General features: G+C 33.8%; 1 pseudogene; it reads right to left on the bottom strand.

Moving 5' to 3' along the window:
- Positions 1-643: 643 nt before the first annotated feature.
- Positions 644-27728, bottom strand: LOC128185267 (uncharacterized; annotated as a pseudogene).

Below are 27728 nucleotides of genomic sequence, written 5' to 3'. Positions count from 1 at the left end.
ACTTTTTTTCTTTATGCGTTTGAGGAATAATATGAAATATGCTTTACAGCTTCAAAATGTTAAACTACGGATCAAGTTTACACTTTTGTAGCGTCTGGTTGACATGTTTTCGAGAAAATTAATTTTTTATATTCCAATTTTTTAATGTTCGGGTTCGATATTCTGCATAACAGTGCTCTGCGCATTGTTTTCACAATTTCCACAAACCGGTAGGGGACGTGTATTGCTTATGCAATACTCTCAGAATTCTTGTTAATTATACAAAAGATCTTAATACATTTCAATCGACTAATTTTAAACTTACTACTCGGCTACAAAATTTACCCTTTTATCCGCTGCATTACACATTTAAATCTTGATATGTATTAATAACAATTAATCATCAGATATCTATCTCTTCATCATATTAAACAAATAGGTGATGTTATTGCATAGATACAATAACCGGGTTAATACAATCTAAATGAGTTCTATGCGTAAGCTTAGAATATTTTTCAGATTTAATATCAACATTTTCAATGAAAAGCAACAAAATGTAAAACACTTATAGGATATGTGTATTGTCAAAATAGGTAAACTTTATTCCTATGATTCTTTAGGAAGTTAATATATAATATTTTTTTTTTATCAAGCTCCTTTATTTTTAGCACACCCCGTACAAAAACTTCAATCCTGGAACAGTATTCCAGAATGGTCATTCGGAACACTCGATTTTCTGCCATTTTCCGTCTTTTTCTAGTTTGTCACAGAGCGGGAAGAATGAATCTTTATATTCCTCAAATTGGTAAAACCCTTCCATACGGGAAACGATGCAGATGATTCCACCTGAAAAAAAACCCCAAAACAATTCTAAAAAAGAATTCTTTGATTTTTTCAGAATGTTTTCTCAAAGCGATACTTCCTGCACTTTGATTTATCGGAAAATCTTAGAAATAGCAATATATCGATGGAAGATGGAAATACATTTTCCACAATGAATGGCAAATCTTTAAAGGTCCAAAGTTTTATTTTCTAGCGGTGTAGTTTTCGCAGAAGTTGTCACTTACCCGCATTCACCAATCTTATCATTTCCTCCAGAGCTTCACTTTGAATGTGATTTTTCGTATGGCTTCCGACAACAGTTACAATATCATAAGATCCTATTTAGGAAAAAAGAGTGTGTTAAGAGGTCAAGGATACGTATTGTACATACAAGTATTCACTGAAGAGGGTTTGATGGGCATGGTCATATTTAGATTATTTTAAATCTCCTTTACAAGAACACCCCTGTAGAGAAAATGTTTGAATTTTAAATCTAAAATATTTGACTTTTTTCTTTACTACGCAATGGTTTTAGGCAAAGAAATTATGTCTAAAATCTTAAAGATGACCTGATGGTTAATTTGTTGACCCTCCGGCCTCCTGATTTCAATTCTTATGTCCCTTTGTTAATTAATAGTTATTATGTCCCTTAGTTAATAGTTATTATGTCCCTTAGTTAATAGTTATTATGTCCCTTAGTTAATAGTTAGTATGTCCTTTAGTTAATAGTTATTATGTCCCTTAGTTAATAGTTATTATGTCCCTTAGTTAATAGTTATTATGTCCCTTAGTTAATAGTTATTATGTCCCTTAGTTAATTGTTATTATGTCCCTTAGTTAATAGTTATTCATCTAAACCTCATTTTAATAGCTTTTGAAAATAGTCCCATAAATTTGCTCAAGATGAAATTTAAAGAAAAAAAACCAAATATCATTACTGATATATTAGGACCTATTTGCTACCTGATGGAATATTTAAAGGTTCTGTTCCAATAGCCTCACAGATGTACTTCCGGTACAATCCTTTCTCTCGTGCCTTCTCCAGCATACCAGACGACGGCTCCAAGGCATCAATAATTTTAAAGCCAATCTTGGTCAACTGTAATACGAACAAGTCTAATACATTTAAGTCAACTCTTACAAAACTCATTTTAATTTGACATGTTTATTCAAGAATTTTCAAGTCCTCTTTTAATCAATTTGCATCTGTAACCAACTCTTATATTTGGGCCTTTTTTTGCAAAGTAAAAATTTTATAACCATTTCTTTTAAAACTTTAACATTCTATTACATTGACACTTATGTTTTGTGCTCTTCTTCAAAGGGAAAAAAGATAATTTTTCATTTCCTTGTGGGACAAAATATTACATCATTTAAGGTCCTTTTAAAGTGTCATTGATATAGGAATTTACACTCCATCTTCACGGTGTTAAACTTAAGTTAAGAATTTTGTAAGAGCGCAAGATTTCTTACATAGTATCTTACGTGATTATTTTGATGAGGAAAAAACCACAGTGTAGCTCGCTTTAAGAAGAAGAAGAAGAAGATGGTGATGATGATGAACAGGAAAGTACTTGAACTCTAAAACTTGTCGATGCAAAAGCATCGTTTGCGTTCTAAATCTAAATCTTTATTGAAGCAAACAATACTATACAATGTAACATCTGTAACATAAGATTAGACAATGACTACCTCTTCTGCAACCAATCCCGTTCCGGCGCCGATGTCCAGGATTGTTTTCTGGGGTCGTTCATCTGGTTTGATTAACTTTGCGAGGGACTCTGTCGCTGTTTTATGAGCAACGTACTCACTTTTAGTTAAAACCTGCAAGACACCCAAGGGCCATACATAAATGTATTCTATGTGTATCAGTGATTTTATAGCTCAATTTACGTATGAGCTCAAAAATATTAAGTCATATCATATAAATACAGTAGACTTGGTAACAACAATATTTAAGCTCAAATATTTTGTAACCATATTGATTTCATTCAGTAGGCTTGAGAACAACGAAAGCCACAATGTTTGATAATAATGTTGATGTTAATCTCAACATATGCCTTAAATTGATTAAGATAAAAAATAAGCAGTAAGGCATCATTTTTTACGATAACTGGAATATAGGTACAAGTTGATTACACGACCAATTCCCATTGGCCCGGATTTCTTATTGTTTGCAATCTGATTCTAACAGACGAGTTACATTTGTAGCTGTTTGCAGGATGTTACCATTCCGGGGATGGCGGTTTGCTCTACGATGATGGTCCATCGCAATATTATGATGGAATCGCCCAAAAATGATACTTATAAAAATAAAAATTTGCAGACTAATTAGTAAACATTATAAGTTGAGAGTTTTACAGATTACTAGTAATGACAGCTTTAAATGTACAGATTAATGGGTAAAAGTTAAAGATTAGATTACGTGTGAGAAAATGATAAAAATAAGTGTCATTGTGGCGCATTTACGTCTCCTTAGTAAATATTGCATGAGGATAATAAACATATGGGCAACAGAAGAACTCGCCTACAGTGTATACTCTAGAAAGCACCTTATCGTAATCCTTGCTGACGTCATCATAAGCGGCGGCCAGTTCTGACTGATTGAGTCCATCTTTGATAACTTTACTAAGCAGAGTTGTCACCCCTGTCTCTGCCGAGGGGACAGTGTAATTGTTGGTGTCCATCTGTTCTGATGAAAAAAAGAAAGCAATCTACTTTTCTGATCACTTTTGCATCGCATTCCTTTAGTGTAGATATATCGATACATACACCGCGTAGAATATCGATTTGTTAAAATCTTGCAAAGCGTCACTATGAGTTGCTGCCCGACTAAAAATGGTATTTTGACATGTAAATGTACTCAAGGTAACCGGGCTTATTTTTTTTAAAAAAAAAGTCGCTTACCTGTAAATTGTTGTGTGTGACCTATTTAATTGTGCATCCGGATTTTTAAAACGTAAATCTTTTAAACACATGCGTGGAAATCTTGACACAACTGATAGTAAATATATCCCTAACACAACAAATACGAACTTCAAGATAAGAGATCTCTAGATGTGCGCAAAAAGTACAGACATCATTATTATGGAATAATATAGCTGCCTTGCTGGATTAAATTAATAAATGATACTGTTTAATGTAACATGCTATATGGTCTAATTATTATTTGTCATGATGACTCTGTTAATATATGCTGTGTTTCTATATGAAAGAATGGTTGTTAAATGCTTTATTTTCATATGGGTGGTTCGATCATGAGTATTCTCTTTTGAGAATTGGACAGACATATCCTGTAGCTATAGGCTATGCCTGTCCACTTCTCAAAAGAGAACAGTTCATAAGGTCTATGAAGGTAGCGATCGTTGAAGAAAAAATTACGTTTCACAAATATTACATGACTGATTAGATATGAATACCCCAAAATAAAATATTCTTCTCGAGGGCCGTTGCCAAAGGATTTATGATTTGGGAAGGGGGGGGGGGGGGGGCAGATTGCCATATATTCCGTATATTCATGCATTTTTTTTTCTTGCAACAAAACACCAATACCCATGTTATCGATTCTTAAATTTTGCCATGGTTAATCAAGCAAATTACAAGTACATGTTCTTCAAGTAAAAAACATGAAAAACTTAAATTTTACCTTTGAATAAATTTTCTAAAAAATAATTTTCTAATAATTATCTTCTCCTAGCAAGCACTAGAACCGAAAACATTTTGTACAGATTGAATTAGTGTCAAACTGTTGGATACTCTTTGTTGGTGTTAAAACTGTAAAATATTGTAAACCAACTTCGATATGCATGTTAAAGAATTCGGCGATATTCGCGAGACCGCCAGCTTCGTGAACATTTCTAGCCATAAACACGTAATTGTAAGCACGATATCTTAAAAAAGAATGATCAGCTCGGACTTCGTTTTCTATACAGTATTTTGCAGCATGATCGAATAGTTTTAAGTTAGGTTAAAAGTTTAAGCTAAAAGGAAAGGATCGCCAATACAAATATCCTTCTCTCTCTCTCTCTCTCTCTCTCTCTCTCTCTCTCTCTCTCTCATCTTGGGTTTATATGATTAATATACAACAAAGAAAACAATTGACTACAATTATTAAACAATTGACATTTCGTGTTAACGTTTAGTGTGTTCAATAGATAAGTACATGTAAACTATATCAAGTATCTGCAATTTAGGTCAACAAGCCCTTAACTTATTGCCATTTATATGAAAGAGTAGCATCCGCAAAGGGTTCCGTCTTACTCTGGGTCATTGACTCTAACTATGTGGTGTTTTACTAAGTAAACATGAATTAATTATTCATCATATGATGCTCCTTCAGACTCTCAATCGAGGATATCTTGGGACAGAGTAGCAAAAATTCTTTTTTTTTACCAGCAAACAATTATTAATTTCTAAAATAGGACATATCATTGTTCATCCCAATAAATCGATTGACTTACATACAGTAGGTCACAACAATGATATCTCTCTTGAAAGAGAGAAACACCGAGGTGTTTTTCCGAGCTTGCCGGAAAGGCCCGAGAAGTTGCGATTGACCAAACAATACATGCAAATAACCTCTTCCGCAACTAATCCCGTTCCGGCGCCAATGTCCAGGATTATTTTCTGGGGTCGTTCCTCCGGTTTGATTAACTTTGACACAGCCTCTGCGGCTGTATTTGGACCGTAATATTTACTCTCAGTTAAAACCTGGGAGAGCCAATACATTGTTCTTATTACAAACCTTCAAAATGTAATTAACGACATTTGTACAAAAAAATTGAACAAAACAACAAATTTCAGTAAAACCGATTTTTCAGTATGATTTTGGGTGGTGTTTATTTTACTGTGAAATGTGGGTTTTTCATCAAAACAAAATTAAACTTTAATTATCTACATTTTGTTTCACAGACGCTTTTGTTGCAACATTTGTTCGTCACCTTATCGTATTCTTGGCTTAGGTCATCATAAACAGCGGCAAGTTCCGTCGTGTTGAGACCTTCGTGTAAAACTTTCTCTAACAGAGTCGCCACTTCCGTTTCCGCCGAGGGAAGGGTGTACTCACTGTCTGATGCCATCTGCTTAATAATTAATCCAAAAAACTTTACATTAATTTTTACTTATCATTGTTAAGTTTTTAAAAAGATAAATAAATATATTATAATTTTTGTGTAATCATGTCATTGACTTGAAAACTTTGGTACATGTGTATTTTATTTTCAAAACCAGAACTGTATCAAGAATAGCGCTAGCGCCAAAAGAATGGCCACTGACCTTTTGTTTCTTTTAATGAAGCAATTAAACATTAAAATAGTAAAAATCTAAAAAAAAAAAAAAATGTTTCAAATGAACGGACAGTAAGTCAATACTGATGTTTCAACCCCAGTCAAGAGATGTACCCTATTATCATCATTTTGTTTTCAAGAGATCCTATGTCAGAAAATCTTCAAGTTGATTTAGGTGTTCTGGACATTTTACCAATCATTCTCTTTTTTTTTAGATTTATTTATGTTTTTCATTCACTCAATAATAAATTGACTCTCCCATTGCTTATAATTCCCGACCCATGGTTACGATTTCTCTATAATGATCTATATTTGTAATGGGCAGACGATGAACGAATGTTTCACATGACAATGCATGTACCATGTGACCAGTTTTCTAAATATAAACAAAATAAACATAAACGTCATTTTAATTTGCGACTAAAAACTTATGCCACGTGTCTGAATGCATATTACGATAGCATGAATACTTAAATCGAAGCTTGGGCTTCGAGTGTACATCTATTGTGTGTAAAACATGTGTTAATATTTGTTTATCCAGGTTAATATTAACAGAGAAATTAAAATTTAGCAACTGTGTAATCCAGTTGTTGACACGGCTTGATGGATGCAGCGTTATACATGCATAAATCTTTGAAATTGAAGAACGCAAGACAAATCGTCAAAGTGTATGTATGTTACAGGAAAACCCTAGGCTAACAATGCATAAATTTGTCGTATGAATTTCAATATACATGACTTTAAAAATGACCAGTCGAATACTTATAACGTGTGAAAATTATGCCAAATTGAATACTTCGTCACATAAAATTATCTTATCGAAAGAATTAAAAGAATCTGAGCCATAGCACAATTAAATCAACTCTAATTGTTATTTCATACTGGTATTTTAACATGCACTGCTTTAAAAATTGAGCAGCCGTATTGAGTACCTCTCTTACCTGTTGGTGTGAAATTTGACCTACATCCGGTGACTTTAGAAAATCAGTCGTCACAAGTTAGTGTTTAGCTAGATAAACAATGGACGCGCATAACGTTATCTATTCGCATACATTAACTTAGCGAGAAAATATAATTATCTGGATACAATTTGAAATTATTCAATCGAAGTTTGAATTATTAACCCGCTTCAACAATGGCCCCGCTTGAATCCAGACTTGTTATATGTAGGACTGATTCTCTAAAGCCATCGGACAATGATTTGCCTTAAGTTTATTATAATCACTCCCGAATTGGGATCTTCCCATATTTGCTGCATGTGCGGAAGTGATTTCACAATTATGCCGAAAATAATGTAGACGAACTCAAGATGTACATTCATTTAATCAAAATTTTCCAAAAGTGAAACAAACGTTTTTGGCATATGTACAGATAGTTAAGGTGCCACAGGGCTGGGAAATACACCTCAACATTCTCGATTGTTTGCTCTTCTTGTGTTCATGTTTTTAATGTCCTTATTACTCTGTTGTTCAAAATGAACATTCTAAACAGATGGGATTTCTATGTGCGTATGGTTGCGAGTTCCATCCTAGAAAAGCTTAAACAAGTCTTTTATGCTCGATAAGCTATCGTAGTCTTCAATATTGCATTACAGAAAATGTTTGATATCCGAACGCATAGCCAATTTGAACGAATAGCCGTTCAAATGTATAACCGATTCGAACAAATATCCATTCGAACGCATAGCCAATCCGAACGCATGGTCAATCTGATAATGGGTGTTTAAATGCGGTTATATGTTTTTATCACAATGATACTATAGTGTATATCTTAATTTACTCTTATTGGTAACGTGAAACATTATGATTTATTCAACAGCATTAGCACACTTTATACAACACTTGAGCCCCCTCCACTTTCTGCCAGTACGGACATGACGAGGAGTCTATTTTCTGCCATCTACCTTCTTTTTCAAGCTGATCACACAATGGGAAAAACGTATCTTTGTATTCCTCTAGATTCGTTAAACTTTCCATTCGTGCCACGATGCATACAATTCCACCTGTTGTGATAAAGAAAAAATAATAAGGTTCTGAATTTTAAAAATCTCAATTTTTCGTTTTTTATACTGTATACAGGGAAATAAACGCCCCCGATTTATTTTCGCCCGGCCCTTTCGCCCTCGTTGTCAGTGGGCAAATTTAAGACTGGGTGAATTCCATATATATATAATATTCATTTTAACACAACTGCATTTTGGCAAAATCGAGACAGTGTTAAACCTTTTGCAAGTGTAGAAGGGCAAAAATATCACTGGGCGAAAATAACCCTGTATACAGTGTAGAAAGAGTACTCCCTTACTTTAAGAAAAGTGTGTAACCTTATTTGCTAATCTACCAGAAACTTTTTTTAAAATTGCTTGCATATTTGCATCATCTAATTTTGCAGTGAAAAGTCTAGCAGCGCTATCTATTTGTAACCAGTGACACGTAAAACTAACATCTGTGACGTAAACCCAATAACCAAATTCTTTAACCAAATACTAAATGATAGAACTGACATAACCATATAAGGCTGTACAAATAATGTCGCACTAGGCCCTTTGCATTTAAGTCTGTCAATGTATTAAACAATCATTTATTACACGAACCTGGCTTGGTTAATCGTATTATTTCGTATAAAGCCTCGCTTTCGATGTGGTTAACCCCGTGACTTCCGACCACTGTGATAATGTCGTATGATGCTGTAAAACAAGATTGAAATAAATACATTTAGAACACGATCGTACCTAAAAGATTTACATTTTAACGAGATGTAATTATAATCGGGGCGATTATAAAGTATCCCAAACGAACGAGGCCATCCTTGGGAGTAGGGATGACCCACATGGCTTTACAGACAAAAAGATTTAGAACTTGATTATTTTCATTTCTGAAGTTTCATGATGTTCCCCAGGGGTCCTTTACTATATATCAGGTGAACCAATATGACCCAAGGAACAAGAATATATATGGTTAAGGGGTGGGGATCTTAACTGTTTTCAAGATATTCGCGCACTTCCTGTTTGAGGACCACCCCCAGGGCCCATGACCTACATACCATTTGGTGCCCCTTAACACATGGAACAAAAATATGTATGGTTTAGAGGTGGGGTTCTTAACCGTTTTCAAGATATTTTGGCACTTTCTGTTTGAGGGGTCAAGGCTACCCCCGGGGCCCATGACCTACATACCATTTGATGCCCCTTGACACAAGGAACAAGAATATATATGGTATAAAGGTGGGGATCACGACTGTTTTCAAGATATTTGGGCACTTCCTGTTTGAGGGGGGTCAAGACCACCCCCAGGGCCCATGACCTACATACCATTTGATGCCCCTTAACACATGGAACAAGGATATAAAGGTTTAGGGGTAAGGATTCTAACAGTTTCTGAGATGTATGGTCATTTCCAATTCCTAGGGGGGTGGGGATGACCCCAGGGGTCTGATCTAAAAAAAAATCTATACATTGCCTGTAACAATCCATATATGATTCTGAAAACCCTATATTAATATCTTTGTCCGTTTTCAAGTTTATCCATTTACAATAGAGTCTACGATTTTTCCCTTAAGGTTCAATGTTAGACCCCATGACCTTTTGACCCCTCAGAAAAGTGGTTAGCCAACCCCAAATGAGAAAAATTAAACCAGCGTGCACATCTAGATATGCAGGTCTATCGTATCCTAGAGTTTTGTACAATTCTGTTCAGCCATCCCTGAGAAACGCGACGGACAAGTTCAGAGCGGGAAAGAAGAAAAAGAAGAAGAAGAACTGTACAAAAACAATAGGTCTCCAAACTTCGTTTGGGAGACTTAAAAATAGCTTAATATATGGTCTTCTACATGTGTAACATGTAAATGACAAAGCGTATTCTAAGGCTCAACTTAAACAATAGAAATGGAAGGCTGCTGCCCTATGTTGTTTGGTTCATTATAAGATGGCGTGTTTCTCTGTTTTAAATGTTGTGATTAATTTTTAATTAGATAGTGCTTTATAATTATAATAATAACACCCATTTCAATTTTTTTGTCTGACATTAAAGGTAATCGGGCCAAATTTATCATGTTAATTCTACTTTTAATAGAAACATACACTTTTTCTATTCATGTTCTGTATAATTATGTAACTACTAGTATGCAAATCATTGCTCTGCCAAATATACCTGCTGGAAGGTTCAATTGTTCCTTGCCAATGGCTTCACAGATGTAGTTTCTGTATAAGCCTTTCTCTTTGGCTACATCTAGCATTCCTTGGGACGGCTCTAACGCATCAAAGATTTTAAATCCTACTTTACGCATCTACAATACAATCGTTTTCAAGTTGATAAACGAAGACTATAATTTTATGAACAAAACGCTAATCTATATTTGCAGTAATTTTCTCTCCAAACATTATAGCCAGTATTTTTTATATTCAAATGAGGAAACTTGTCAAGAAAAAAAGAGAAATTAATTTAATGCACTTCATTACAACCGAGTGACAGGTCATTTTCGCTACTTTTTTCCGTCCATTCACATGTGTCTGAAAAAATTCCCTGTTCCAATTTCGCCCCCCCCCCCCCTTAAAAAAAACCCAAAAAATTCAAGTGAAATTAACGTTGCGCTTTAAATTTCTAACTAATAATATAGACAAGGTGGGGGGGGGGGGGACAAAATGGGTGTCCGGGTGGAGCAAAATTAAAAGCAAAAAAGTTAAATATATCTAGCCAGCACAGGCTCATTAAGAACATTGGTTGTTCCGTGCACAGCCATGCAACCTACAGATTTCACCACTGATATATTTCACTCCTACCGACTCTCTATAGAGACTTATATTTTGGATTGGGGGGGGGGTGGGGTGGCAAGTACCTCTTCCGCTAGCAGCCCCGTCCCAGCACCGATGTCAAGGGTTATCTTCTGGGCTCGCTCCGCCTCGGGGTAGATTTTTGCAACGGCCAGGGCCGCGCTGTTTGGCGCCATGTAACCATTACTTAACACAACCTGCAAAAAAGTCAAGGAAGTACCTTGTAAGCTATCATGATGAGATAATTTAGATACATACTGTTTCAGTATTTCATGTGATTCTTTTGACAAATTTCAAATTAATGATAATAATCTAAATCGTTTTTTTTTTAATGTCTCAAACTCAATGTGCGTTCCAATCATATAAAATGTGAGAATAATTTAAAAGATTTTTAATGTTTATTCATATTTACAATTTAGAAATATGTTCAATTCAGTAAGGGAGGCAACAGTGGACAAAATTATACTTAATTTGATTCATGCATGATCAAAACTATTACATAAACAGCAGAAACAATACATATACATTACAATACAACACTTTCAATAATTACGCACTTTAAATATAACTGATTTGGAATTTTAGCAATATAGACAGACCCGGGCCGGGGGGGGGGGGGGGGGGGGTTGTGGACTGGACCATTATAAAAGAAATGAGATTATTATTAGGCCGACAGTTCATAACAAGGTGTATGGTGAAAAATGGCTTGCACAATTCTGTCAGTAAAATTAATAAGTCGTCATTGAAAAGATGTATAGGTGAGGAGTTGATACCTTGTCGTAATCCTTGCAGACATCGTCGTAAGCTGCGTTCAGTTCTTTCTGGGACAAGCCTTCTGCCAGGACTTTGCCCACAAGTTTTGCCGCATCCTGATCCTCAACAGGAATGGTATGTCTGAACGTCGTCATTTGCCTTTTCTAAGGATAACAAAGTATTTGTGAAGTAAAGCTTTAGGGTTCTACAAAGAAATTGGTCAAGGAGAGAATAATTCTGGGCATAGATTATAATCACTGTCAATTTAAGCAAAATGCGACCTTCGTTAAAACGTGGTTTAATTTATTATTGCTCTGTGAACATGACATGAGATCATTTTCTGAACATGACATTTCGTTTTCCTTTTTCCGATTTCAAAAAACTAGTTTTGTTGTATATTGTAACGAGATCATGAGATGAAAAAATGTTATAATCTATTTCTAATTTCAATATTTGTAAATATATAATCATACATGTACTTGTGGGATTTTTTATATTTACTCTCTCTCTCTCTCTCTCTCTCTCTCTCTCTCTCTCTCGTAGTTTTTAAAAGAGATTACTTATAGTGTCACAATAAACAAAATCAATCTAAGTTGTAGAAAATAAAAAGCAACAATGAATTTGAAAATGTATAAATTTCAACACAGATAATTCTCATCATAAGAAAACAACATTGTAATATATTTTGCTTCATTCGAGCAGCAGGTTACGCTTTTTAAAAAAGTGCACATTTTTAAAAACAAAGATTATTATAAATGTTGAAAATGCACTACAGTTTACGGACACATTAGAGCCCCATTGTGGTCATCCCATTCCTTGTCCGTGCCGTGTTTACATTAGGTAATGTAAATTTTCCGCTTGGTGAATTCAATATATATCTATCAAACATGATACAAATTAGCCCTAAAGTGGTCTATAATAAACTAAGCATCTCGCGTTCTTCAATGCAATTGACCACCGAGAATATAATGCTGAGCACAATTTATTAAAAAAAAAAACTGTCAATTTTAATTGAGCGAAATATAGGACCATTAATGAGAGATGGTGCTTGAATACTGACAGTCTCTTACCTGCCTGGTAAATTTCCGCTTCTGCTATGCATTCAGAGGTCTCCACGACTTTACTCGGTGTTTGACAATGACCTTGGCATTTAAATAACTGAACAGTTACGGCTCTATATAGTTGGCTAGACCAAGTGGTCAAGGGAAATTTTTATGATAATATTCAGCGGACACTACACTGGATATATATTGGGGGGGGGGGTTAACCTTGACGAAATATGTCGTCTGACCGAGGAAAAAAAAGTGGCCAGTTGAATAATGGCAACTAAACTTGTCTTATTTATATTTGTATTGGCCCTACATGTTTATGATTAAGGATCAAAGTGATCTTATCCGATATACATGTACTTTTAGCTATTTCACAGAGAGAGAGAAAGAGAGAGAGAGAGAGAGAGAGAGAGAGAGAGAGAGAGAGAGAGAGAGAGAGAGAGAGAAAAGCGGCCAGTTGAATAAGGACAACCAGTCTTGCCTTATTCATATTTGTATTGGTCCTATACGATTAAGGTCAGATTAAAGTGATCTTGTCCGATATACAAGTACTTTGAGAGAGAGAGAGAGAGAGAGAGAGAGAGAGAGAGAGAGAGAGAGAGAGAGAGAGAGAGTTTGAGAGAGAGAGACAGACAGACAGAGAGAGTTTGATAGAGAGAGAGCCAGATAGAGAGTTTGTGAGAGAGAGACAGAGAGAGTTCGGACGCTGTCAGATGTGCAATGGAGGAGCAAGGACCCCTCTATAATATACATGTATGTATGGGTAAGCAATAGAATGATTTTCATCCCCACCCATTCTTTCTCTATCTCTCACTTGATTATTTGTATTGATGAATAGCAAATACGGATTTACATTTACATTTTTTAGTACATAATCAATGATCTAGCTAATAATTCATCGACTGGAATTTTTTAACCCCTTTTATTTTACTTTACAAATGTTTCATAGATGCGCCCCCCCTTCCCCCAAGAGTCATTCAGACAATAAAATGGTGTGATGTTGCATGGTATGCATGATAAAGAGAAAAAAAATCACGCCATGTTAGGCATTTGAAGAATATGATCTGAACGCGACCTTGAGTAGTACACTTCAAACATAAGCGATGTTTTACAGCGAGAGATCATGATATCTAGGTGACACGCCGTGATAAAGATTTTGAGATCTAGTTCGACTGTGTAAGGTTAACATTAATATTTTAATAAAAAAAAATATATTTTGGAGTTTACACATCAGTTAAATAGAGGCTACATGTTTTTCTACTTACATGTACGCATGACCGATCCTAGATTTATCTGCCAACTATATTTTTTTTTATGATTTCATTTCAGATTTGAATTCACTATTTACGTACATGTATACGGAACAACGGAAATGATTTTGTTGTACATTTATTTTTATTCATTAGATTTTCTCAGATGCGTATGATATATGTTTGTTCTTGTAGTAATTATTGACATGTAAGTACGAATTTCTAAGTATTCCCTTAGAATAAGAAAATAAGGAAGCAAATGTACAGACCATTGTTAACATTTTTAAAAACTTCGATCCAAAAACATGTTTTGTCAAAACTTTATATCACAGACCAAGTTATTTCAATCACTGGTATCTTTTTTTTATTCAGTAATAAATGATAAATAGATAGGTACACTTTGAGAAAAATTCAACAACGGATAATTTAAATTTCTACAGACAATAAAATAATAATGTTGTGATTCAACAGAGGGAATGATATTAAACTTGGTTTATTTTAAAGTTATGCTCTACTTTTCAGTAAATTGTAATCAAGCATAAAATTCTATGGTCTAATATTGAAGATTTGCATCAAATCCTTATCGGATAAAATTCCATTGCAGTTATCCCTCATTCTATTTTACAGAATAGCATGCATTTGTGGTCCTCTACAGGATTGAAAAAGTATTTCAATAGATTTATACTTTTTTCTCTGGATAATATTTAAAAAAATGAACCATTAATTTAAATCAAAATTGTTTTTTGGATTCTCTCTCTCTCTCTCTTTTCTCTCTTTCATAGATTTTTTTTATTATAACGGCAATACTGGCTCCACCGTCACCAAAATATTTAGATCCCTCAACTCATTCCTCAACTCAAATCCTTGAAAGAAAAGTGCATAAATTTGAGGTCAAACCTCAGATTTGAGGCTGAGTATTGACTTGATGAAAGTTGGTGACGGCGGGGCCAGATACCTCAATCAATATGAAAGAGTTTAATATTCCAATAGAAGTTTTAATTTGATGTTCGAAAATTGTAAATTATAACCAGTAAAAAGTCAAACAATCCGTTCATATTTTCATAACATTTATTCAAACATTTTTGAAATGTATATATATATACATAATATAAAATAATTTGTACATAAAAAAAAATGTCAACATTTTTGTCAAAATTTGTCAATATCATAACACAAGTCAGAACACAATTCAGCACACTCTGTACACGAGCTGAACGCCCTGGATTCTGTTCCAGTACGGGCACGGCGAACACTCGATTTTTGTCCATTTTCCGGCTTTTTCAAGGTCATCGCACAACGGGAAAAAAGAGTCTTTGTATTTGTCTAAGTTGGATAAACTCTCCATCCGGGCAACTATGCAGACGATGCCACCTAGAACAATTAAAAAAAAAAGAAAGATGGTTACCAAAGGGGTAAAACACGTGTTTGTTGCATGTAGAAAATTTACCTGCTTTGAGTCAAATTTCCTTTCATTTCATTTTTCGGTAATGGAATTTTTTGTTCATATACTATATCTTGATAGGAATTATGAATATTTATAATTTTTTTTGGAAGTGCTTAATGTCAATTGTTAGACTCACCTGATTTAACCAATCGGATGATTTCTATCAGAGCTTCGCTTTCGATGTGATTCGCTATATGACTTCCAACAACTGTGACGATATCGTATGAGTCTGAAAGGAAAAAAAACCCACAGAGTCATTCAATTCATTCAGAATTTGTCTAAAATGAATTTAAAAACATCATTATCAAACTTTGATTAAGCTTATGAAACCATGCCATCAAATTTTCATTCCTATATGGAATGAACTACAATAAAGAAACACCCGTGTCATTAGGGTTTTTACCTGCGGGGATTTTGAGGGGTTCTTTGCCTATCGCATCACATATGTAGTTTCTGTAGATGCCCTTTTCTTGGGCTATATCCAACATTCCCTGGGATGGATCTAAGGCGTCTAATGTTTTGAATCCTTTCTTTAACATCTGCAGAGAAAACGAAAAGAAATATATTGATCTTTTTGGACATGAAAGAAAATTATGGGGCCGAAAAAATCCTAAATTCTTTACTTTTTAAAAGATTTAAAATAACACTTTTCCATTGTGTTAAAATATAAAAAAAGACGTAAATTATAAGACCGTCTATTTCCGTAACGGCAATATTTTCGGTCACGGAAGTACCCGAAGTGTACGTTGACGTCACGCTTACCTCTTCTGCTAGGAGCCCAGTCCCGGCGCCGATGTCAAGGGTCACCAGACTGGCTCGGTCTTTCTCGGGGAACAGTTTGGTCACCGCTTCGGCACAACTATTTGGAGCCTTGTACCCGTTGTCTAACACTACCTACAAATTTCAAATATGAATAAATAAAATCTAGCAAGGAGTGAAGAACGAACGCGTTTTGGTTGATGACGTCTGCAAACTACATGTATAACTGCAAAAATGTGAATATGTTTTGATTTTCTTTTTAATTCCAAAAATGCGTATTTCAAAATACTCTCAGTCATGATATCAAAGCAGAAACAATAGTGTGTCACGATTCTGCGTGGTTCTATGTACCTTGAACACCCCCCCCCCCCCGGGGAACATGAAAAAATGTTGAAAATTACAATCTTATTGAGAAAACTGACTTCAATTACCTAATCTATGTGACATATCATTTCTATTCAATGTACCCACATTTTTGTATTGATACATGTATATAACGTTAAACCAGACAAGTCCCGCAGACAGAGAGCGTTATTTTCCGCTCAGTGTTATAGCGCTAAGAAGATTAACCATTAAAAGTTCACCTGTGCTTGCCCTGAAAAGATTGTCCAAATATGGTCAAACACCGTGCATGAATGTGTGCACCACCCGTATACATTGTCAGCTTTTTTCCGCCGTCTATTGATATATTAAAATAACGTTCCTGCCTGACATTTTTCAAGCTAATTTTGAATGGAATCATTTCCGAGATATAATTTGTTTATTGTCTAGTAAAATGATTTTTTTAATATTTCGAAAGAACTGTTTTTTAATTTATTTCAATTTTTCGTTTTTATCTAAAATTGACTTCGTCTCGGAAGAAAACATATCTTTCCTGTACCTGATCGTAGTCTTTGCTGACGTCATCGTAGGCCGCGTTCAGTTCATTCTGTGAGAGTCCGTCGGCGAGAATCTTCCCCAATAAATACTGCGCCTTTTTGTCCTCACTTGGTAGAGAGTATTTCTTTTCTGCTACTGAAGTCATCTGAAAATTCAACAAATGAAAATTACACATTTTGTTTTTATTTTTTAAGCATACAATTTCATAAAAAATTAAAACTGTGTTTGTTTTCAAAGAAGTAGTTTTTTTGGTGCCAAACGACTTTTATTAAAGCTATACAGATTTTCAAAATAGGTGGCAATATTTAAATGCATAAACAAGAAGAAATGAATAATTTATGAAAGTTGAAAATCGTACGAATTACTTTTAAAATGATTCGTTTTCGAAATAAAATAACCTGCAAATTTTTATTCAATGCTATCCTTAATTTTCTGGCCCAAACAAACATAGAAAGATCCTTTTTCAAATCTTACCTTAGATTTTAGAACTTTGAAGAAAAAAAATGAGATTGCAATAAAAATATCAGTACTATCACAAATGGACACTCTGCCAGACAGTTAAGATTTAAGGCAACTGGACAAGAATTTTTCTCTTTAAATGCCCATTCAAACTTTACGGAAAATTACCAATTTTTTTTCCCGTATAAGCGTAGTCTACATATACATGTCATAGTTTTCAAGGTCAGCTGGGCCTGACACGGTCTTCTGTCATGTGAAAAAAATCTCAAACCTGGGAACAAGGCGCCCTGTCATCAGAATGACCAGTATATGTATATACACCGATAAACGGACACACAGGTAAATACCTGTTAACTGGGATGAGCGACATTTTACTTGCAAACAGAATTTTTCCAATCTCGGTACTGTATCTCCGCTTCCTCAGCGAGGAAAATATTTTTTCAAGAAAATGTAAAATGTTCGTGATGGAAGAGTCGTCTGTCTGTCCGTCCCCCCCTCTCTCTCTCTCTCTCTCTCTCTCTCTCTCTCTCTCTCTCTCTCCACACACACACAAACACAAAGGAAATTGAATAGTGGCACAAACGAAAATGCCAAAATGTGTGCATATAAGTTCAGACAAAGAAGTTATGAATATATAATCAAACATTCCCGCGAGCAGTGCTATTCCTATCCCCACCCCACTTCCACTCATCTCCCTTCCAGGTTCTTTTCCCATGTAAAATAGGTACATGTGTTCCAATTAATAATCTGTATTAATAATCAGTATTATGCTGCAAAAAGACTCTATCCATGAAAAAAAAAATGGAATTAAAAGTGAATTATAAAAAAAGATCTTATTCTGGGACATGTTAGAAAATGGTGAACAGGTTATGACTTCTGAGGTAATGGATAAAAGGATTATTCATTACGTCGTTAGATTTGAAAATTCTACAAAAAGATATTATAATACATTCATGAAATAAAGGATTAACTAGCTATTTAAACATACGGTGTTTATAATAACCTGTATCACTCAAAGTATTAACCGTATAGGTCTACATGTATTGTGTATGTTAAATGAGAGAGAGAGAGAGAGAGAGAGAGAGAGAGAGAGAGAGAGAGAGAATTTCCACCTCTAACGCTGATTTTAATAGTGTGTTGAAATGTGATCATGAAAGTTATAGGAAACGAATTACATATGTACTTAGAAAGAAAACATCTTTTAATAATTTATTTTAGTTCTAAAAATTATCCTAATATATTACATGGTTTTTTTTACATCTAAATAATTTAAATCTTTACAATGTAGTGTTACATTAAAAGTTTAAAATCGAAGATTTCTAAACTTATCTATAACAATCTTTATAGATAAGTTTAGAAATCTTCGATTTTAAACTTTTAATGTAACAGTAGGATTATTTCTCAAAGAATTGATGCTTGTAATTATTGTGTGACGTCACGGATATCGGACAGTGCTGCACCTTTATTTGCATCTAAATTATTCAATAGTGAAATTATGGAATGTTTCATTAATTCCTATGTATATGTAAATGTTAAATGGACCTCCATTATAATATAATTTAATTTACTTAAAATAATTCGTTCTCTTTCAAATGTATTCGTGATAATAACATATTTCAAATATAGTTAATAGTTCAGATACTTCTAACAGAGAAAAAGAAAAAAGATAGATGGATGGATGGATGGATGGATGGATGGATGGATGGATGGATGGGTGGATGGATGGATGGATGGATGGATGGATAGATAGATAGATAGATAGATAGATAGATAGATAGATAGATAGATAGATAGATAGAGTGATAGAGTGAGTTGTCGATTCGCATTGGAAACATATCGCGTCAATATATTCAGGTTTGAATATACCATTCCCTATATTTGTAAGCTCACACTTATGATATCCCCCTAAAACAAGCCCAATTTTGATGCTACATGTAATTAATTAAATAATAAAATGTTTTCTTTGGTTATTTATGCGGGATATTTATAGGTGGCAACATTGCAAAATGAGATATTATCAAAACCGATTTGGTTTGACTTTTCCTATAGCGTCACGATCATTTCTGTCAACTACGTCATGCATAAATTATACACGCCGCCGTTGTGAAAACTATATGATTGGTTAACTCCTATTTTTAGGCCGAGTTATCAGTATACGCTTATGCAATGCCAGAGCTGAAGGATTTCTCAAAACAGTTTATTTCCCCCCAATATTATTCATTCAAAATCGACTATCCCCTATGTTTAAATTCTGTGCAAAAATCTCTCTCTCTCTCTCTCTCTCTCTGTAAACGGGCGTTAAACCATACAGTAGCCTCAAGCTACGGTCCAGAGTACGGCGTTATAAAAAATATAATATTTAAAAGTTGCATGTGCTAAGCGTTCATTTCATGTAAATACCGTAAATGTATAATGCACATGTATTACCTACTAACTTGCTAGTCAAAGTGATAGGTATGAATTCCTCGATTTCTACACGATCGAAAGGATCGGCAATCGACAGTCAATAAAAGTATTGAACGATGGTGTGAAAGAACGAGACGGAAGTGGAGAGTGCAAGGAGGTTTGTACATGTGCGTCTTCATTAGGCAAGTGTCCTATTCGTTTCTCTTCTGTTGCCCTATCACTTTCGGTGTAAATATATATACTAAATATCCACAAACCATTTACTGCAGATTTCTTTTGTTTACCTGTCTCTGAACCCCCGATCACCAGCTCCATACATGAACACTGGTTTGTTTACATACATAAAAAATACAGTTCTTGATCCACTTTCCGAGTACGGTTAAAGGTTGTTCAATAGGAGAAAGTTTGGGGCGGGTAAAGCTACAATTATTAACAGTAGTAAACTAAATGAAGAATTATTTAAATGGATTATTTGCACAAAATGTGGTATGGTATGATGTAAATATTTTTCAAAAATAGTGTTATTTTTATACGCGGCAAATTGCCTTAAAGTTTTTTTGTACATGTAAGTATTGTATGCACTGTAGCTTTATATTTTCTAACCCAAAATTTATACACAGAGCTACAGCTATATATGTTATGTACCGTATGTATTGTTTTATCACAAGTGTACACTTTCAAAAAATAGCCCAATTTCGACAGTCATGAGTACCCATGTGAATTTTTCATTCTCTGATATGTTGTTGTTCTGTCCGTGCATAATTTAGTCTTAGTTAACCAGCAGCCAATCAGCGGTAAGCTGAATCCACCAATGAAAAAACTGTGGTTAAGGTGCGGGTATTGTTTATGTATGACGTAGCTGAAAAAGTTGAACGCGACGCGATCGGAAAAGTCAAACCAAATCGGTTTTAGTAATATATACAACTCGCGATAGCGAATTATGTATTTTATTTCAGCAATGATCGCTTCCTCCATATCCCGCATGAATCCTCAAAGAAAAAAGTTTTACTTTATATTTACATTTTTTTTCTTTTAACAAATTAATAAATTGATTGTGAAAAGGGAGTTAATAAAACTAAATTATTGGAAATATTCATCAGGACGTTAGTTAAAAGAAACAGCCAAATCGTCTTCTAAGGCAATTTAAGTCTGGCATGATTCATCAAGATTATTTTTTGCAGTCCGTGATTTTTCTTACAAAGATCTCTGTAACTCGGGCGTGTAGATTTTCAGTTTCTAAATAAGGAATAAGGTATTATATGGTGATAATTTTGGTCGGGGTGTGATCAAATCCAATAAAGTCCGAAGGGCTTTATGATAGATTTGATTACTCCCCGACCGAAATTATCACCTTATAATATTCAAAGATTGATTCCTTATTACTAATATTAATATAATTTTAAGTCATCGTCTGATTAAATAATAAAATATAGATAAGAAAACCCCGCTGGTGCCTCAATTTGTCGTCATTTGAAGTTATGGGCTATATAATACAAAATCGATACGTAGTGTTATCACAAGCAAAGACACTGGAAAATGTAAATATGGAGCTATTTTACTATCTATTTTCGTAAGGAATAGACGGAGTCATACTTGGTGAAAAAAAAAAAAATATCGCTTTAATCAGCAATTTTAAAAGTGTGGGGGCTGACACAGAACTCTTGTCTGGTTTAAATGTATCTGTGTCACTGTTTCACTACACTCCGGAAGAAAAGTACAGCTTTGTGCACTAAATAACACTGGCCTTGTTTAGCATGTAACCAATCTGAACTCTCGACTTATCACACCGACCTTCGAACTGATAGAGGGGACATTCCTGTCCTGGTCAGATGTCCCTCTAACGGAGAGAACGGAAGATTTAAAAGTTTTTCTCAACATTTCCACGGGTGACTGTGGACAGTAACCCCCCCCCCCCCCTTTTACCCGATTTACGCCCCATGCAGGAAGATTGACTTTTAACACTCAGAGTGATGGACACGCCGCCTTATCAATTAAAAGGATTTTATAAAAATTCAATTTTGATAATCTTTTTTAAAAAGATGAAAAAATGCAGAGGGTGGTTCTTAATTTATGTGGATGTATTTGTGTTTTAGAAAATGATTGTCGATTTTGTGTGAAATTTTGCAGATGACAATTTTAAACAATGCTGATATCGAATAGACGTAATATTTTCTCACATTAAAAAAAAAAAATAAGCAATAGCTTTTCTAGTTTAATAAAAGTTAAAACTAAGTAAAAACTTATTTACACTGAACAATTCTACTTTTTAAATTTTCTACTAGAACATGCCAAATGTACTCAAAATAAAAAAACTCGAATTTAGGGGCTTTAATACCGAGAAATCGGAAGAGTACTGTCTTTTGTTTTATATATTTTTAACATCATTGGTACTTGGGGATTACCAGTTTGTTTTTATTTTTTCTCAAGCAGTCTTCGCTAATCAATAATCAAAGAAAATTCCTTTAAAAAATCCGGAAATCGTCTGAATTTTTCGGATTTTACAATCTTGCGCATGCTCAATACATTCATGCTTAATCACATAATGCTCTTTAGTTTGTATGTTTTTACAATATAACATTTGCTTGGATAAACTAAAAAACGATGATACAAATACGTGTAAATTTTCATTAAAAAATTTGCTATATATTGTTCATGAAAGAAAATACGGGAGATAACTCTAACTCAAAAAATTCCGAGAGTTCTGAATGTCAACATGGTGTGCAAATGATTTATCTATTTCGAAAATGCCCGACATAATATGCAAAGTCTAGTATCAAATTAAAACAGCTTGTACTTTCTTGCGATTTTGGATGGTCAGTTCATGTAATTAAAAAAGGCATTAAAAAGTTGTGTTGAATGTTAAAAATGTGTATTTATCACAGGCTCCGTTCAAATAGTATATACGTGTATGAATTTGAAATATACATGTCATAATTAATGAACATATAATAAAGGCATAAGGGGCTAGGGCACATATTTATTTGAAAGTGGAAGTTCAACATTATCCAACCATACTTTGCGACTTCAAAAACTATGTATTAAGCTAAAATTCCTCTCTAAAATTACTACTGTGGTTTCATCAATATTCGTTGAATACCAATTTTCGTTTATTTCGTTGTTAAGTTTATCCTTGAAATTAAATATTCATTGAACTGCTATTTCTACTTATATTTTGTATTGATAGGGTTAATGACCACGAATTTACATATCCTTGAAACTGTAATTTTCACCTTATCCACGAAAATTGATACCCTTGAATATTAATGAGACCACAGTATTATCCTTTTCAATGCGATATGTAGCGTTTCCTTTGTTTCAAACACAATAAATTTACAAGACACACACAATTATAGCTGTTGTACATGAAGCTGAAAAGATGACGCATGTGAGATAATATTCGATTTACTCGATATTAAACGGTCATGGTTGCGCTTGGAGTCGTGGGTGTTTTGGATGGCCAGGTGATATTTTTATATAGAGGTATTCTGATATGCTTTAAAATTTTGAAGAAGGTTTCTCTTAAACATTTTTAAGAGTCATGTGTCAGATGAAATTATTGCTTGAAAAATAGGGCAACCAATTTCGACCTGTTCAGCTCCATACATATATTTAATAATGAGTCGCGTAGCCCAAAATGCAAAAGGCTTTCTTATGATGGACACCTTTCGATAAAGTTGAGATGATTCAAATTTAAAAAATGTTGATAAACTTAGCGAATAATTAATCAATTGATAAATTAAAAAAAAAATACCATCAAAATTGAAATCATACGATAACATGAAAAAAACCCACGGAAACAGTTTTAAGTTTAAACACGTGTAGCTTGATTTCATGGCGAAATTACGTATGTTGTAAGATATCGCAATAGTTTTAGTATCATGAAGTGAATTTTATTTTAAGAAATTAAATCTCGTTATCATGTATCACAGAGAAAATACAACGTTGACTATGTATATATTTAGTCGATAAGAAAAACCAAGTGACTTATAATTCACTGGTTCATTGCATGGAATTAAATCCACTCTTTAAACGCTCTTTCGAAAAACAAAAACTCAAGCTATATACAATATGTATTGTATTATATAATTTGTTACCTTACAAAAACTGGCATTTGGTTTGTAAAAATGATTCAGTATATAAATACATATAAAGTAGATATTTTGATTTTTAGCTAACCCGGGACAGACAGCTATAGTTGACTATTCGTTATTTGTGTTATTGTGGTGGGGTTTTTTTTTGGCCATCGTGGGTCTTGTATTAACATTTTCAGCTTCATCTTTGCAATTACCATGATAAAAAAATATTGAATAAAGCATGTACGAAGAGGAAGGGGACAATAAATTATAACATTCGTAAACTTAACCGCACGGGGGAAAAAGTAGGGTACAGACTTTGAAATTCGATGCATTCGGTGGAAAATATATTCACTCTTTCCTCTATTCTGTAAAAATATAAGACAAAAGAACAATTAGATGCTTATTATCATTAAGACTACAATTGTAAAACATGGCTCCAAGATATGAGGTTCTGATGTAAGAGAGTGGGCTGTAATGGTCCTATTGGAAGAAATTAAATTCTCTTGGAGTCTTTGAATGTAGATATGGTGAATGTACGATGACCAATTAATACAAGTTGAGAATAAATGTAGATTTCCATGTCCTCTTAGATTTTTTTTATCTCCATCGTTGTGCTTGGCAATGCAGCTCTCGGAAAAACAAAATGATATCAAATTTTCGATCGAATAATAATTTGATGAGGGAAAAATTAATAATGTTATCATCTTTTCGGTGGGTTAAAGTTCTTCAATGCATAAGAAAAAACAAAAGCTTCGTTTTTGTATGAAAAACAAGACTTAGAGAAACAAGAATGGGGATTTTAGATCTTCCACAGGAAATTCCTCTGTCGATATTTTCATACTTTCCTCTATATAACATTTTCATCTCAGTTTAGGGAACACATCTTGCATGGAGATATCTGTGCTCTCGCCATATCTTGTTGAAAGAAGTTCATTATAGCAAGGAGTTCGACGAAATATTAACTAAAAGGGAACTACTTTCCGTTCCCAGACAAGTGTCTAGAGACATACATTGTCTTGATATAGCTTCTGCTTGCACAGAGAACGATTTCCCAAAGTTAATTCAATGACGTCGACATGAAGCACATTCCTTTCTTTGCTAGAAACATCATCCATTCCTGGTGAATACATAGAGCCCCTTTTGCGAAAATGTTCAGGATATTCTATTCTCCGATTAGAAGTCGGGTTTCCTTATGTGTATTGCAATGACGTGGTGATTTTTTTTTTCAAATCGGGTCAAATTGTACTTTAAAGATGTTCTTCTTGTATTCCGATCAAAAAACATTTATTGAGAGACACAATGAACCTTCTTCTCGCGTGAAATTGTGCCTGTAAGGTAACTTTAAGATTAAAAGAGCACAGATGCAATAGTTTTTTTTTTTTGGCAAAATTCACGCTAATTAAAATACAGAAAACATTAAAAAAGACAAAACATTTAACAAATAACCTCTTTTTTTTACACAAATTAGATAATTAGTTTGATTTGATTTGAACAATTTTCATTGTACAAAATACTAAATATTACTGGGATTGGACCCAAGTTACCACCCTCTCCCTATACGAATATATCGATCATACAATATAATGATAGAATATGTTTATTGATGTACACAACATAATTAAATCAATCAAATTTACTAGCAGTTATGCATATGTATAACTTTGCTTTGTAAACATGATATTTGGTCGTGATGAATTTGTTCAGCCAGGTCACTTTGCAAGCCCAAAATGTTGACTCTTATTAATATGTGTATGGTATGGGGAGTTCAATGGACAGAAACCCAAAACCGAGTACAATTTGTAATATACGTATGGTTGGGTTCCGAAGTGCATAGGAACGAAGTGCATTCATCCGAAACGTCGGGTTTACCTGTATTTACAGGAAAAAACACTTCCTCGATATAAGGTATGTATCAATATGTCAGTAGTTTACAATGTAAATTGGTAATCGTAACGCAGTTGAAATCGATTTTGGTACTATTCATTTCTCTTTCATTTTCTCACAATGCCTCGTTAAAAGAGAAAAAGTGATAATATTGATGTTTAGGTAATTATAAGAAATGAAAAATATCAGCACTTTAGCTACAGGTGTGGTAAAATGATGAAGATATAAAACTTAAACGTAAATGAATTCCTTTAATAATCGATGTCATCCACGTGTTACATGCAATTCATTCACCTGGGGTTTTTTAAATTTCTAATTTTCTGAAAACAAGACTCGCTTTTTAGTTTTTTACCAGGTGTGACTGAAAACACCCAACAAGCATGTATGTGTATGTATGTGTATTAACCTCTTAAAAAACTGGAAGTTATAACAAATTGTTGTTTGATAACTCTATGCATTGACAATAAGACCTTTTTTGAAAGCATGTATCCTACACAATTCAAAGTCTGCAGAGCCCAACATATTTTTTTTTAATTCTGAATAGGTGGTCAGTCTCCCGTAAAAATGAATACCAATATCTCTGGTTGCATTAGTGTTGAATGTGTAGTTTTCAGAAAACAAGCTGCTAAGGTCATATTCATCAAAACTCATTTTCAGAAATCAGCAAACTTTTTAAATGTTTAGATCTATATGGATATTGTTTTTGACAGAGAGTAAGTCTTCAAAAGTTCATCATTTAGTGATAATGCCATCATGTAAAATTTGGGCTTTTTAAAATCAAAGATTTATATATTATTCAAAGAGACATGGTTTCAGCTCAATTGACCTTTAAATTTTTCTTTAATTTTCTGTTTCAATCTTATTCATAATTTATAATGTTCAATACAAATTTAATGTCAGTTGTAGAGTTCGAGCGAGACACAGAGTTCACAATTGTTATGTATGGTGACATATCTCTGCCCCTTGTGTGCAAGTAAGTCATTTTTCTATCAAATATGTCGACATGCAAGATAAATATGTCGACATGCAAGATAGTTATGTCAACATACAACATAACTATGTTGACATTCAAGAAAATTGAAATATAAAATAAATTATAAAAAATCACAAATATCGCCAACATGTGACATCTAAGATACTAGATACGTTACCTATTGATGTCAACACGCAACTTATTTATGTTAACATGCACCTTCTTTATGTCGACATGCAACTTCTTTATGTCGACATGAACTTAGCTATGTTAACATGCGAGGTGAATATGTTGACATGCAACATATTGATGTCGAAATGCAACTTAGTTATGTTGATATACACCTTATAAGTTGCATGTCAACATATTTATCTCGCATGTTAACATAACTAAGTTGCATGTCAACATATTCATCTCACATGTCAACATAAGTAAGTTGCATGTTGACATAAATAAATTGCATGTCGACATACATAAGTTGCATGTCGACATAAAAAGGTGGCATTTAGCATTGATATATTGTTTAAAGTTTTTATTTATCTATGTACTTTTCTATTATTTGCAATTTTATGATCAACACAATTAAACAAGTTTCCTATATTTTCCACGAATCATTTTTTTTTCAAAGCATAGAGAAATGTTTTCATTGGCAAAATAAGTACGAGCCTTGCATACGTGACCATTCATTTTCTGGGTTTTGCTCAGAATTTACCCAAAATACAGTTGGTAAGGGGTAAAGAGTTACCCCAAGACATGTTTCTGTAAGTCGAAATATGACCTTTTGTAATTGCTTTCTTAATCTAGCGCCGTCTATTTTTGCTATTTTATAAACAATTACTGTTACATTATTGAAAAAAATGTTTATATAGGTAGATAGTCAACAAATTGATTATTTCTTACCTTTAAAATCACATAGCGTGAAATAGCCATGTTTACGTAGAACGT

This window comes from Crassostrea angulata, chromosome 5, assembly GCF_025612915.1.
Source record: "Crassostrea angulata isolate pt1a10 chromosome 5, ASM2561291v2, whole genome shotgun sequence".
NCBI lineage: Eukaryota > Metazoa > Mollusca > Bivalvia > Ostreida > Ostreidae > Magallana > Magallana angulata.
Note: the sequence above shows the minus strand (reverse complement) of the source record. Positions and strands in the feature narration are given on the sequence as shown.